Source organism: Nomascus leucogenys, chromosome 16, assembly GCF_006542625.1.
Source record: "Nomascus leucogenys isolate Asia chromosome 16, Asia_NLE_v1, whole genome shotgun sequence".
NCBI classification, from domain to species: domain Eukaryota; kingdom Metazoa; phylum Chordata; class Mammalia; order Primates; family Hylobatidae; genus Nomascus; species Nomascus leucogenys.
In genome coordinates, this window is record NC_044396.1 from 60,695,672 (window position 1) to 60,711,189 (window position 15,518).

Below are 15,518 nucleotides of genomic sequence, written 5' to 3' on the forward strand. Positions count from 1 at the left end.
GTGAGCCACCGTGCCCGGCCAGTGCTATGGTTTTAAATAACATTTATATGCTTATTACTCTTGAATTTATTTTTATTTGGTTTAAGCATATACAATTTTTGACAACCATTTTTTGATATACAATATGGTAATTTTATATGAGTAAATGTAAAAAACTATACATATGTGCATATATATATATATATATATATGCGCTGTCTATACATATTGATTTGACCATCTAAAACTTAGGATGTGCAATTAGCTGACTCCTAAATTCTTGTCCTTTAGTCTCCTCATAGAAATCTACTCATCTGATCGTACTTCCTGCATTCTATGAATTCCCAATCTATCATCAAATTCTGTCAATTCTATCTGTAAAATATATCCCAAATCTAATCAATCCTGACCAGTCTTACTGCTCCCAATTTAGCTTTAAACTGTTGTGATACATGAACATAGAGTGTAGAATGATGGAAAATGGACACTCAGAAGGGTGAAGGGGTGGAACGGATGATAAAAAATTACCCAATAGGTACAATGTATGTTATTTAGGTGATGGGTACTCTAAACATTATTTTGCCAGTGTACTATCTATGCATGTAACAAAATCACACTTGTACTCCACAAATTTATAACTAAACTGTTGTGATAGCCTGTGTTAGCCAGGGTTCCCCAGAGAAACAGAACTAACAGGATGTGTGTGTGTGTGTGTGCGTGCGTGTGTGTGTATCCTATATATCCCATAATACACATATATTTTTATTATGGGAATTGGCTCATGCAATCATAGAGGACCAAAAGTCTAATGATATAATGTCTGCAAGCTGGGGAACCAGGAAAACTGGTGGTATAATTCAGTCTGAGTCCAAAGGCCTAAGAACTCAGTGTTGGGGAGTGGTGTAAGTCCTGGAATCTGAAGTCTTGTGAACCAGGAGTTGCAATGTCTAAGGAAGGGGGATGAATGCTCCAGCTTAAGAAGAGAGGGAGAATTCACCCTTCCTCCACCTTTTTATTTTATCTAGGCCTTCCAAGGATTGGATGATGCCTGCCCACATTATTGAGAGCAGATCTTCTTTACTTCGTCTACTGATTCAAATGCTAGTCTCTTCCAGAAACACCCTTTTCACACATCCAGAACTAATGTTTCACCAGCTATCTAAAAAATCAATACAGGAGCTTCCCTTCATTGGTCTTTTATTTGTATAACATGTTACTTGAAGAATGAGTCGACTCACTTGTGAAATGTTAGAAACCATGGCTCGCTATTGGTGGTAATGGTTGGGTGAAGGGAAGCAGTAGGGCAGAAATTACTCATTTTTTTCCTCAGAATATAACTTCTTTGCTATAGTAACAGTGTGTTCTAAGTGGTCCGCAGCACTTCTAGTAATGTGCTTTTCCATTTGATAAATATTATAATAGCTGTACCCTCTCCTCCTTCCTTGGCCCACATTCTTTGTGCAGCTTGGACTTACAATTTTAATGATACCACATTATACTGCACTCAAAACCATTTACCTTTATAAATGAACACTTAACTTAGCTAATGGACCAAGGTAATGTCCTTTTTATTTATTTATTTATTTTTTTGAGTCTCGCTGTGTTGCCCAGGCTGGACTGCCTCCTGAGTTCAAGCAGTTCTCCTGCCTCAGCCTCATGAGTAGCTGAGACAGGAGTGCGCCACTACGCCCGGCTGATTTTTTTTTTTTTTGGTATTTTTAGCAGAGATGGATTTTTGCCATGTTGGCCAGGCTGGTCTCGAACTCCTGACCTCAAGTGATCCACCTGCCTTGACCTCCCAAAGTACTGGGATTATGGGCATGAGCTACCGTGCCCGGCCCAACGTAATGTCTTGACTCTTCTTCCCTTCTAATGAGTTTCTCTTCAAACAGTATAATGCCTGTGAAGCTAAGCAGGAATCATTATCTCCAGATTTCTGGGCCACTCCTCAATCCCAAGAGGCCCAGGCATGTTTCTTTTACCATCAGTCCCCCGAAATTTTCATGAAAATAAAACCAGTACGTCTACCTTCCTCCCCTGCCTGCTAAGATATGCCTGGAATACTCTTCAAATATTACTAGAAATCGCTTAAAAAATTGAGATGATATGCAAATTTTTACTTTAGACAAAATGAATAAAGATAAGTTCCTGCTACGTTTGGAAATAAAAATGGGCAACATTATTGTGTAAGTTTATTAGGGGCTATGCATCATTTCCAAATTCAGGAAGTCATGGTTTCCTGCTAGTACAGACTAAAAAGCAGTAGCTGAATGGATTGGTAGAGCTAATTAAGTCATTTAAAATTATCTTTTCCACTTCTTTCAATAAAGGATATATTTATTTTCTTTGTAATATTTAAACACAGCAGTTATAATTTAAATAAACAAGTAAAAGAATGCACAGACTTATTCACAAAACAAGCTCACTGTTTTATATTTAAAAATTTTTTAGCTGCATTCAATGAATTCCGGTGGGATTTGGTGAGTTTATTTTCTTTTCGGTTTTAATTAGGAAACCCTACTGCATTTGTAGGTAGCTATGCTAGAGGAATAATTTTGTTTTTATTTGATTATATTTAATGTTAGTGATTTTTTATTTAATGAAATTTTAGTGATGTTATTTTGTCAGTTGGATTTTGTTTTTAAGGAGCGGAGCAGGCCGCTGCCACCAGCACAGTGGTGCTGGAGCCTAGAGGAGACTTGGGCCACCACTTCGCCTCCCCTGTATCTCACTGCCAGTCGCCTCTGTCCTTGGACCTGTTCCAACAATCTGTTAAAACACGGTGGATTACTATGAAGTTCTGGGTGTGCAGAGACATGCCTCAACTGAGGATATTAAAAAGGCATATCGAAAACTGGCACTGAAGTAATACCCAGATAAAAATCCTGAGAATAAAGAAGAAGCAGAGAGAAAATTCAAACAAGTAGCCAAGGCCTATGAAGTGCTGTCAGATGCTAAAAAGCAGGACATCTATGAAAAATATGGCAAAGAAGGATTAATTGGCGGAGAGGAGGTGGAAGTCATTTTGACAGTTCTGTGAGTTTGGCTTCACATTCTCTAACCCAGATAATGTCTTCAGGGAAGGTTTTGGTGGAAGTTTTTGACTGTTTGGATTTACTTCATTCAGATCACTAGGTCACGGGGGTCTCACTTCATTCTCTTCTGCCTCATTTGGTGGTACTGGGATGGGCAACTTTAAATCACTATCAACTTCTATTAAAATAGTTGGCAGAAAAATTACTACAAAGAGGATTGTCGAGGATGGTCAAGAAGGAATAGATGTTGAGAAAGACGGCTAGTTAAAGTCCTAAATGATAAATGGTAAGAAGCAGCTTCTGGCTTGGGTAACAAGTAATTCAGTGCATGTGTTTAACAGAAATGTTAAACAATAACAAGTGCCATTTGAGGATTAACAGGAACTTTTTTTTGTTTTTTTTTTTTTGAGACAAAGTCTCACTCTGTTGCCCAGGCTGGAGTGCAGTGGTGTGATCTCGGCTCACTGCAACCTCTGCCTCCCAGGTTTAAGCAATTCTCCTGCCTCAGCCTCCAGAGTAGCTGGGACTACAGGTGCATGCCACCAAGCCCAGCTAATTTTTTTCGTATTTTTAGCAGAGACAGGGTTTCGCCGTGTTAGCCAGGATGGTCTTGATCGCCTGACCTCATGATCTGCCCAACTCGGCCTCCCAAAGTGCTAGGATTACAGGCATGAGCCACCACGCCAGGCCAACAGGAACTTTTTTTAAAGATTTCAAACAAACACGGCTTTCAGTATAATTGTACCTAATCTAAAGTATTTACGAACAGCTTAACAGAGCCCCTATTTGTCATAGACTTTTGAGTTTATTGTTGGGACCTTTTTTTTGTCTTTAAAATTGTTGAAATCTCTGTGTGCACTTCGCCTTTTTATTAAACGTACTCCAAGGTGAGACTTTACCCTTTTGTAGTAGGATGAGATTGCATACTAACACCAGCATGGATCTGCTTTCCCATTGTATCTGAAATGTGAGCCTCCTAGTATTGTCCTGCTGTGAAGTTAACATTGACAGGATGAATCTTCTACAGGAACAGGCTTCAACCTTTTTGGCACCAGGGGCCGGTTTCATGGAAGACAATTTCTCCATGGATGGGGTGGGGGTTGGGGATGGTTTTGGGATGATTCAAGCACATTACATTTATTGTGCACTTTATTTCTATTATTATTATTATTACACTGTAATATATAACGAAATAATTATACAACTCATCTTAATGTAGAATCAGGGGGATCCCTGAGCTTGTGTTCCTAAAGTCCCATCTGGGAGTGATGGGAGACAGTGACAGATCATCAGGAATTAGATTCTCATAAGAAGCATGATGCCTAGATCCCTCACACGTGCAGTTCACAGTAGGGTCCACGTTCCTATGAGAATCTAATACTGCACTGATCTGATAGGAGGTGGAACTCAGGAGATATTGCCAGCAATGGGGAGTGGCTGTAAATACAGATGACGCTTTGCTGGCTTGCCCACTGCTCACCTCCTGCTGTGTGACCCAGTTCCTACAGGCCACAGACTGCTACAGGCAGTGGCCCGAGGGTTGGGGACCCCTGTTCTACAGAAATAGCTTCAATTTCTTTTTCGGTATTTAGTAGTGAAAGATATTAATGCAATAATGGTAAAACATTTCTGGTTTAATATAAATTTAGAATGTTTTCCAGTTGTGCATGAATGCTGGCAACTTGGTAAGTTTTGACAATTGTTTAAATATGTAATGTTAAGCTTAGGTTTAAAAAAGTATAGCTGTGGCCAGGCACGGTGGCTCACGCCTGTAATCCCAGCACTTTGGGAGGCCTAGTTGGGTGGATCACCTGAGGTCAGGAGTTCGAGACCAGCCTGGCCAATATGGTGAAACCCTGGCTCTACTAAAAATTTAAAAAATTAGCTGGGCATGGTGGTGTGTGTCTGTAGTTCTAGCTACTCAGGAGGCTGAGGCTGGAGAATTGCTTGAACAAGGGAGGCAGAGGTTGCAGTGAGCCGAGATCAAGCCACTGCCCTATAGCCTGGGCGAGAGAGTGGGACTCTGTCTCAAACAAAACAAAACAAAAAACAAAACAAACAAACAAAACAAAACAAAAACAAAAAAAAAGGAAAGCTGGTAACCTGGGTCTTTGTGGTTTGCTTAAAAAAATAAAAAAGAAAGAAAATTGATGTGAATGTGTTTGGTGCATTCTTTCCTGAGTGGAAGAAAAAAAAAGAATGGAGCAAATGAAACCAAATATTTACTTAAAGTCATTTTGAATATTGTGCAAGTATGTACTTATTGAGAAAGTTGAACTTTCTCTAAGATAAATCCCCTCCAATGTCTACATTTTAACTGCAGATTAGTTTGAGATTGGGGCCTTGTGAAACAAAATAAGTATTCAGAAAAACATTCTTTTATTTGTGGTGGTGAGCAGAGGCAAGAAGGAGGGGAAAGGACTGCAGTAGATGAACCATCCCCTGAGATTTTCTAGAAGGGGACACTAAGAATTTTCTTTGGATTTTTCAAGTGTAAGCATGTATCTGAGTCACTTCATCAGCTCATCCTCTACCATCCTAGCTGAGAATGAAAAGACACTGTCAGCAGCCTGGAGTCAGCCATGAAACTGAGGCTCCTCGGGGATGGGTGTCAATACCAGGGTCCCAACAAAAACTTTCTTCTTGAGTAGTTCTCCTCCTTCTTGCAGTTATTAACTCAGGACTTCTTCCTCAACAACTTAAGAGATGACAAATTGCATCCCTGGTCTTGTGTCTTTCATCCTGAAGTGCACAATGATTGCCTAAGACAAACACTTCATGAACTGTCTCTTCTTGAACTCTCTCATTTCTGCCCTGCTTTTCCGAGTCGACTGACCACTTTCTCTACTTCCCCACACTCTGTTCTCAGTTTTACCTCTGTCCTATTTTACCCTTTGAGGCCACCATTCCATTATTAAAAGCATTCTGAGATATTGACCCTTCCATTCTCTTCTTTCATTTCCTTGGTTTACCCTAAACTTAGAATCTTCAGATTCTGGAGCTATAAGGGATCTTAAGGGTTAATTTGCTTCACTGTCTTATAGATGAATGGAGTCCAGAGAAATTAACTGTTCAAGGTTTTGTAGCTCCGTACAAACACTACTAGGAATATTTTCACTACATATCCTTCAAGTTTGTTAATATTATTATTATTTTTAGTAATAATTTATATCTTATTTGTTGGCATCATATAATATAGTAGAAATAAATTTGATGTTGATGTGAAAAAAGTAATTTATCGAACATGTACTATGTGCCAAAAATTGTTCTACATACTGGAAATTCAGCTGTGAATAAAGTAGGAAAAAACCTTAGACATTCATGGACTTTGCATGGTGGAAAATAGATTCTAAATGGATACACAAGTAAAATATATAATGGTTGTCATGGTGCTACAAATTTAAGTAGGGGGTTGAGGGAGACATGAAACCAAGGCTTTGGAAGTGAGGAAAGTGAATATGCTGGACCCAAATCAAAGAACCAGAGGCCTTTCTTGATTGATTTAATTTTTGCTAATGAAGGATTGCCAATTATAATTCTTCTGAAGTCTTTTTTTTCTTCCTTCTGATAGGAACACTATAAAGTTATTTGGTAGAAGGTAATGTAATGAAAGGGTGATTTTGCCCTGGCTGCCACCCTCATTACTTTCATTTATTTTTGTTAATCTCACTCCTCAAAGAGGCATGATTCACCATTGATACAGCAGTCACAAGCTAAGTTAATTGAAATTGAAACTTGAATTTCTTCATTTTCAAGAACTGAGTTTCTCACTCGAAGGCAAAAGATGATTAATCAAGGCTTCATGTAAGAGAAAAAACATGATGCAGGGGCAGCCTGGAGCTGCCAGGGCTTCAGCTCAAATACCCATGATATGGACATTCACAGAAGAGGGCGACAGCCTGGAGACTGAAGAGGGAATTGGCACAGAAAACAGAGGAATAAGTACTGACTCATTGCCTCTGTTTATTCCTAACCCAGTGAACTAGGAACTCACTGTACACTATTTTAAAACTGAGGAGGATGGGCAGTCTTTAATTATATGGGAGTGATTAAATAAGGAAATAGTATTTCTTAATAATTTTTCTTAACTTATGTTTGTGCATACATACCATAGCAGGGGACAAATTATACAATAAATTTCCCCTTGTGTTTTTCCTGCTTCTCCTACAGTTTCTCCTTCCTTTCCCAATTCCCTTCTTCTTCCCGCTCTTAGTGTTGGTGTTGCTTAGGGTTCCATCCTTTAATCACCGCTCTCCTTCCTTAGCTTCTCTCCGTGGGTAGCCCTGCCCATTTGTAGGGCTTTAGTTGTCACCTTAATGATGACACTCCAATGTCTCTCTTCATACCTCACCTCTATGGTCACTAGAAGTAATATTTCATTCTCAGATCATAGGGATGCCTCGAATGTCTTAGGTACAGAAACAAAGCAACCACCTTTGCTCTAAAAATTTGCTCAACCTTTTGAATCTCCATTTCACTATCCATCCTATCTCCCCAGCCAGACACTTGACTCATTTTGATTGATCCCTTTTTATTATCAATAAATTGCTGATACTTCCAGTCATATATCTCAATATTCCTTTCTGTCTGTTCTTCCTTTCCATCCCTATAGATATAGTCTTATTTAGAGTCTCGTCTCATCTTTCTTCCTCCCTTAACCCACCCACATCCTCCACATTTCTGGAGATATCTTTGAAAATGCAAATCTGACCTTGCTAATATCCTGCTATGATCACTTCCCAAAATTGACAATATCCTTTTATTTATTTATTTATTTTTTTTGAAATAGAGTTTTGTTCTTGTTGTCCAGGCTGGAGTGCAGTGGTATGATCTCAGCTTGCTGCAACCTCCTTCTCCTGAGATCAAGTGATTCTCCTGCCTCAGCCTCCCAAGTAGCTGGGATTGCAGGCGCCCACCACCAAGCTGGCTAATTTTTGTATTTTTAGTAGATACAGGGTTTCACCATATTGGCCAGGCTGGTCTCGAACTCCTGATCTCAGGTGATCCACCTGCCTTGACCTCCCAAAATGCTGGGATTATAGGTGTGAGCCACCAAACCCAGCTGACAATATTCTTTAGGATCAGATTTTTCATATCTAAAATCTTGCTTTTTGTGTTATGGTTATGTATCTTCATTTTGGAAAAAAGAAATAGTAAGGATATTAAAATAACAGAACCACATAATCCAGGAATGAAAGTTTTTTCAAGGTTTACTAGTGGAACATCTATCACCTCTCTGAAGCATCCAAGCGGAAGCCATGCATCAATTTAGAGTGACCAAAAGTAGAGGGCATTTAAGTCTCAGGTATGATCTGAACTAAATTAATTTTCAGACTTCTCCCAAAACAACTTTGGATTGTTTTATTTGGCGAAATCCTACTTATATTCTAGGCTCAGCTTAAATGACATTTCCTTTATGAAACATTGTCCTGTCTTTAGCTAGAAGTAATTTTCTTCAACTTGATTTTCTTCTTTAGGATGGAACAGGACTATATATATATATATATATATATATATATATATATATTTTTTTTTTTTTTTTTTGTGATGGAGTCTCACTCTGTCTCCCAGGCTGGAGTGCCGTGGCACTGTGTTGGCTCACTGCAACTTCTGTCTCCTGGGTTCAAGCAATTCTCTTGCCTTAGCCTCCCAAATAGCTGGGATTTTAGGCGCCCACCACCACGCCCAGCTAATTTTTTTATATTTTTAGTAGAGACAGGGTTTCACCATGTTGGCCAGGCTGGTCTCAAACTCCTGACCTCAGGTGATCCACCCACCTTGGCCTCCCAAAGTGCTGGGATTACAGGCATGAGCCACTGCATCCACCCCCAAGCTATATCTTTAAGGAGACTTTAGTTCAAATCCTGGCTCTAGTACTTACTAGTTTTGTGATCTTAGAAAGGGTGATTGATTAATGACTGTGAAACTTGGTTTCTGCTCCTATAAGACGATAATACTAATTTGTGCTCCTAGGATATTAGTAAGAATTTTTAGAAAGAAGTAGATCTTTGGTCTAGAGGTTCTAGGAGAAATTAACATTGAAGGTCAGTCATTCAGCTTGCTGGGAGAATTCAGTCCTTGTGGTTGTAGGATCGCGGTCCTTGTTTCCTTCCTGGCTGTCAGGAAGGGATTTTTCTCAGCATCCGAGAAGCTTCCCACATTTCTTCCTACATGGCCCCATCCATCTTCAAGCCAGATTTATATATACATAACATGTATATCACATCATATATTTTATTTATTGTATTATGTATATGTGTATGTGTCATTGTTAAGTGACAATGTCACACACATTATATATATATCTATTATATATATGACACACACACACATTTTATATTACTTAGCAATGAGGATACATTCTGACAAATGTACTGTTAGGTGATTTCATCATCATGCAAACACCATGGAGTATACTTACACAAGCATGGATGGTATAGCCTACTACACATCTAGGCTATATGGTATAGCCTGCTGCCTCTAGGCTACATGTACTGTCTCTATGCTGTACAGCATGTTACTGTACTGAATACTGCAGGCAATTGTAACACAGTGGTATTTTTATCTAAACATATCTAAGCATAGAACTGGTACAGTAAAAATATGATATAAAATATAAAAATAATTCACCTGTATAGGGCATTTAGAATGGAGTTTGCAGGACTGGAAGTTGCTCTAGCTGAATCAGTAAGTGAGTTGTGAGTCTACACAATTGTTGACTTTATAAACACTGTACACTTGAGCTACATTAAATTTATAAAAACAGTTTTTCAATAATAAATTAATTTTAGCTTACTGTAACTTTTTTACTTTATAAACTTACATTTTTTAACTTTTGACTTGTGATAGCTTAAAACACAAACATTTCAGTTATAAAGAATATTTTCTTTCTTTATATCTGTAGTTTATAAACTTTTTCCTATTTTGAAAAGTTTTTATTTTCATTTTTACTTTTCAACTTTTTTGTTAAAAGCTAAGACACAAACACACACATTAGCCTAGACCCACACAGGGTCGGGATCATCAATATCACTGTCTCCCACTTCCATATCTTGCCCCACTGGAAGCTCTTTACGGACAATAACACATGGAGCTGTTGTTTTCTATGGTAACAATGCCTTCTTCTCGAATACCTCTGAGGAGCTTCCTGAAGCTGTTTTACAGTTAACTTTATTTTTTAATAAGTAGAAAGAGCACACTCTAAAATAGCAATACGAAGTATATTATAGTAAATACATAAGCCAGTAATATGGTGGCTTATTATCATTATCAAGTATTATGTACTGTACATAATTGTGTGTGCTAGACTTTTATATGACTGGCAGCACAGTAGGTTTGTTTGCACCAGCATCATCACAAATACCTGAATAATGTGTTGTGCTATGATGTTACGATGGCGATGACGTCACTAGGTGATAAGAATTTTTCAGCTCTGTTATAATCTTATCAAGCTACCATCATATATGCAGCCTGTCATTGACTGAAATGCTGTTATGTGGCATATGACTGTAGGTAGATATGCACAAACATATAGATGTATATATACACATATATAATTATATATACATAGATACACATGTATATAAAGAGATTTATTATAAGAAATTGACTCACACAATTATGGCGGTGACCAAGTCCCAGGATCTGCAGAGTAAATTGGCAAGCAAGAGATCCGCAACTGTGGATGGTTTAGCTCAGTCCAAAGCTAGAGCCTGAGAACTAGGAGAGCAAATGGTGTAGTTCCTGGCCAAAGACTAGCAGGTTTGGCACCAGAAAAGTCAATGTTTCCACTTGAAGGCTGTTAGACAGGAAGAATTCTCTCTTACTCAGGGAAGGATGATTTTATTCGTTCTATTCATGGCTTTAATTGATTGGATGAGACTCCCCCATATCAGGGAGCATTCTGCTTTTTTCAGTCTATTGATTTAGTTGTTAATCTCATCCAAAACATCCTCACAAAAAGATCCAGAATAATGTTTGACCAAATATTTGGGCCCTTGTGGCACAAACAAATCACATTTCATTTATTGAACATTTATTCTATGACTGCTTATTACTCTAATTCATTTAATCTTTACAAGTGACCTTATGGGCGGGTCCTACTCCCAGCATGATTTTCTATATGAAGATGTGAAGAAGAGAGAGACATTAAGAAAAATTCCCAATGACTCACAAACAGTAAATAGCAGACCCAGGTCTTTAATCCAGCTGCACTTCTCAGACTCAGTACATTGCTCCTGTTGCTCAAACATCTGACCAAAGAAGATGGAAATCCAGCAGGTTTTATCCAAAGGAACTGAGTCTTTGGTGGACCAACTCAGTTGTGTTTCACTGATATATCTATAAATGAGCAGTTGGCTCCCTGGAGGAATGTAGGAGAAATTTTCTAGCAATGTAAAATAATTAACCATGTTCAGATCTTTAGCAGACTTATGTGGATTAGAAAGATGTATTAACAGCATGTGACTTATTGAAACAGCATGAAGTAACCTCTATTTGTGGGGCCAATACAGTGGGTAGAAATAAATTCCCAAGAATAGCAAATACAGACTCAATTACATCACATTTTTACCTGTCCCTTGCTAACATGATTAAGTAAGTGCTTCTAGAATAGTTGACAGTTCGGTCATGACCAATTCCACTAATTAAAGGGTACTGGAGAAATCATTTAGATGCCGGAAAAAAAAAGAGAGAGAAAGAGAATTGTATGATCTAATGAAGTTTTCCTATCTCCAATATCTGTGAAACATATTATTTGGTAATACTTTAGAGATGCACATGTAATTTGAAGTAAATTAATATTATAACCAGGAGTATCTATTTTAGGACCCACATCCAATTGCAGTTGGTATGGCATGTTTGTCCTTGTGTGCCTGCCTGGTTACCAGGAGAAAGTCTGTCCTGGGCTCTGCATTAGGCAGGAAACACCGCTTTGCCTGAGCCTGATGAAGGCTTGCATTACTGAGTGGCTGAGGAACCTTCGGTGGGTCACAGTGCCTCTCAGATACATCTTTTTGAAAAGATCACTGACTAGGGTCCTAAGTCTTTATAAAAATTATCAGTGTTTAACAATGACAGGGAAATCAACATAGAATGGAGATTTCACTAACCCAAGGGAAGAGCTTTGTTTATCGCCCATGACACAGCTGCCCGTTAAAGAGTTCAGATTTGCAAGTCTTAGAAGACTGGCAAAGGCTAGGTTGTGGAACTTTACACTGGTTCATGAGAATAAAAATATTTCTTAGGACAAGGCATTTTTTTGCCTTTGACACTATAGGAATATTGCCTAGGGACCATGAGCTTCTCAGGGGCCCATAAAAATACTTGAAGCTTAAAAATATGAAAAGATAACAGTAAAGTTGAAGTTAATAAATGTTTAATGTATACAAGGTATAATATCATGTTACTCTATTACCTATTAAATTTCTTATTAATTAAATATTGATTGTTTTTGAAAGCAGTTTGTAGATTGGATATTTTTAACTTGCCAAAAGTCTCAAGAATAAATGATGACTACAGAGAATTTGATGCTATTTTAATTATTTATTTATTTTAAATTAAATGAATTATGTGTTTTACTTAATTTCTACAACAAATTATGAATATATTCCAAAATTTTTACATCAAAATAGTATATTAATTATCTTTAACAAGTGACATAAAGCTTTTAAAAATATATGCGATACAAACTGCATGGTACTTCTAGCAGTAAGGTTGTCCAAAGCTAGACTAGGTTTCGAATGAGTCAGAGTATGATGATAAGCAACAGAAACATGTCTGTGCAAATAGCTTCAGATAAGTCCAAGAAAAAGCATCTGAGAAATCTAACAGATAGGCAGAGTCCAGAGGTGGAGACTATGAAATATGGGCCATGAGGGAAGGTTGTTAGCAGGTACCCATACAATACTCACCTTCACCAAGAGAGGACTGGCAATAGCAACAAGCCATGGTCACAGCCCTAGACCAGCAAACCAGGGTTCAGAGTTAGGGCTTTTTTTTTTTCTGAGGAATACGTCAAATGTTGCATTATTACAAGGCAGCACAAGGTAAAGTTGACCTTGGTAGCAAGTTTGACTTGCTTATGAGTTTCGTGAGTTTTAAGCTAGAACTCAGTGTTCCCCCTGACCACGAACAGGTTCCAGAGTCTGGGTAAAGATTAGGATGTGAGAATCAAGAAAGTCAGCAAGTATTAATTAACCCCTTACTATGCGTCAAGGCTGTGCTAAGTTTTGGGAATACAGTAGAGAACAAGCCAGATGTTAACTACTATGCCATACTGCTTAATGTCTAATGAGAAAGACAGACATTAGACCAGTAACAAGTGGGATAAGTTCTACTGAAGAGAAGCATAGGGTGCTAAAAAAGTAGAACAAAGACTATGGGAGCAAGAGATCCAGATAGATCATTACAGAAAAATCAAACTAGACCAAGCATGCCTAGAGCTAGAAACTTTATTGACAGGACAATCTCCTTCCAGGTAGGGGACATCACGGCAGAAGCTGCTGGAGGACTGGACAGGAGCTTGGCATGAAAGCATTTCTAAGGATTTTGTGGGACAGCTATATCAATCAGGGCTGAAGAGTTCTTGGTTAGCCCTGAGTGGACAGGATCTTCCCTAGGGCAACATGTGACATTGAGAAATGCTCTCTTGAAATATATTTAAGGGGCTCTGGATTACTGTGCTTATTCTCATAAATGGGCAATCATTTAAAGATTGTACTAACACTGTTTCTGAGACACTTTGTCTATTATACTTGCCAATGACCAGTTTGTGTCACCTTACTGGATTGTCCTGTTGATAAATCTGTCTCTTTTATTTATTTCCTTTTTTTTTTTCTTGAGATGGAGTTTTGCTCTTGTCACCCAGGCTGGAGTGCAGTGGCACTATCTCAGCTCACTGCAGCCTCTGCCTCCTGGGTTCAAGTGATTCTCCAGCCTCAGCCTCCCAGGTAGCTGGGATTACAGGCTCCTGCCACCACACCCAGCTAATTTTTTTTTTTTTTTTTTTTTTTTTTTTAGTAGAGACAGGGTCTCACCATGTTGGCCAGGCTGGTCTCGAACTCCTGACCTCAGGTGATCTGCCTGCCTTGGTCTCCCAAAGTGCTGAGATTACAGGCGTGAGCCACCATGCCCAGCCCCTTTTAGTGTTTAACATGCAACTTAGGCCCTTGAAGCCTCAGGCATCCGTAACACACGTATAATTCTTTAGAATTATAAATAAGTTGTATTCAACACCAATTAACATCAACATCAAAAATATTGTGCATGGCACATATCTCATGCAAGCAGCAAGCACTGACTGTACAAAGTATGCTCAATTGGAACTCTCCCAGCCCAAATGACTTCATGCAGAGAAAATAAATAACAGTGAACAGGCAGTATGATTTGGGTAAAGTAGACTTTTTTTGGGTTTTGTTTTGTTTTCTTTTTCAACCTCCAGCAGCCCTTAGCACAATGCCTTACTCATTAAATATTTGTTAAAATGAGTAGTGTACAGAAGTTGGTATATTTTTCCAATGCCACATCTGATTCTGAAAGTCAACCACTCCAAGTCGAATCACCTAGCATTTTTATTTTAGAGATAGTACTCCTCTCCCTTTGCCTTCCTCTGAAGCAGAGAGACGAAACGTGATAATGCAATCATTTGCACTGAGCATGTTCTGGCTGAAAGGACTTTTGTAGGTTCTTTGAGTCTCAGAGAATGGTATTCATTGTTAGTCTTTAGTATTTGAAGATGACCTCACTGATAGGATTTTATCCCCAAGTGGCTGAAAGAGCTGTGCTCTAGGAGGCGTGTGGGAAGGCTTTTCTTTGGTTTGTGGTCAGAGCCTGTTTGTGGGGCCTGGTATTTGTAGTGCCACCTTTCTTCAGGCTGCTTGTCAAGATAAGTTGGCTCATGTCTGTTAGTTGTACACCAGGTTCCTCTGTTGGCAGGTGTTCTATTCCAGAATTCCATAGTTATCGAGAAATGGACTATGTCAACACAAGCTTTTATTGTGTTCTGAGGCACTTTTGGAGCCTCTGGCAGCTGCTCTCATTTTGCAGAGCAAACTGCTGCTGAAGGTTTGGTAAAGGTTAATTTTTAAATGGATTCTATGCTGCTATATGTGGCATCTCCCTTGGTATTTGAATCATTCAGCACATAACCCCATCGTTAGACCATTTTTTTGTGAAATTTTTGTTGGTCACCTTTAAAGCTACATCAATCACTTGGTAATGGAAAAAAAGTCAATGTAATGATCTGCTTTGAAAATAAACAGTCTAACTTGACTTTGGCATTGAGAGCCTATTATCATGTGGTAACATCATTCTATTCCAATGACATTAACTGCTAAGGATGTTATCATGGTGGAAAATATTTCAATTTTGTTATCGGAACAATGAAGCTGCGATATTTAATTATGAAGAAGTATGTTTAATTTGGGGATTCTGGCATGTTGACTGCCACAGTTTACTTGTCAGAAGCCTGGGCAATGGTAATGAAATTTGGACAGAATATTATTT

The 15,518-nt window shown here is 38.5% G+C and overlaps 1 pseudogene; it reads left to right on the forward strand.

Moving 5' to 3' along the window:
* Positions 1–2,767: 2,767 nt before the first annotated feature.
* Positions 2,768–3,258, forward strand: LOC100584202 (annotated as a pseudogene).
* The last annotated feature ends 12,260 nt before the right edge of the window (positions 3,259–15,518 follow it).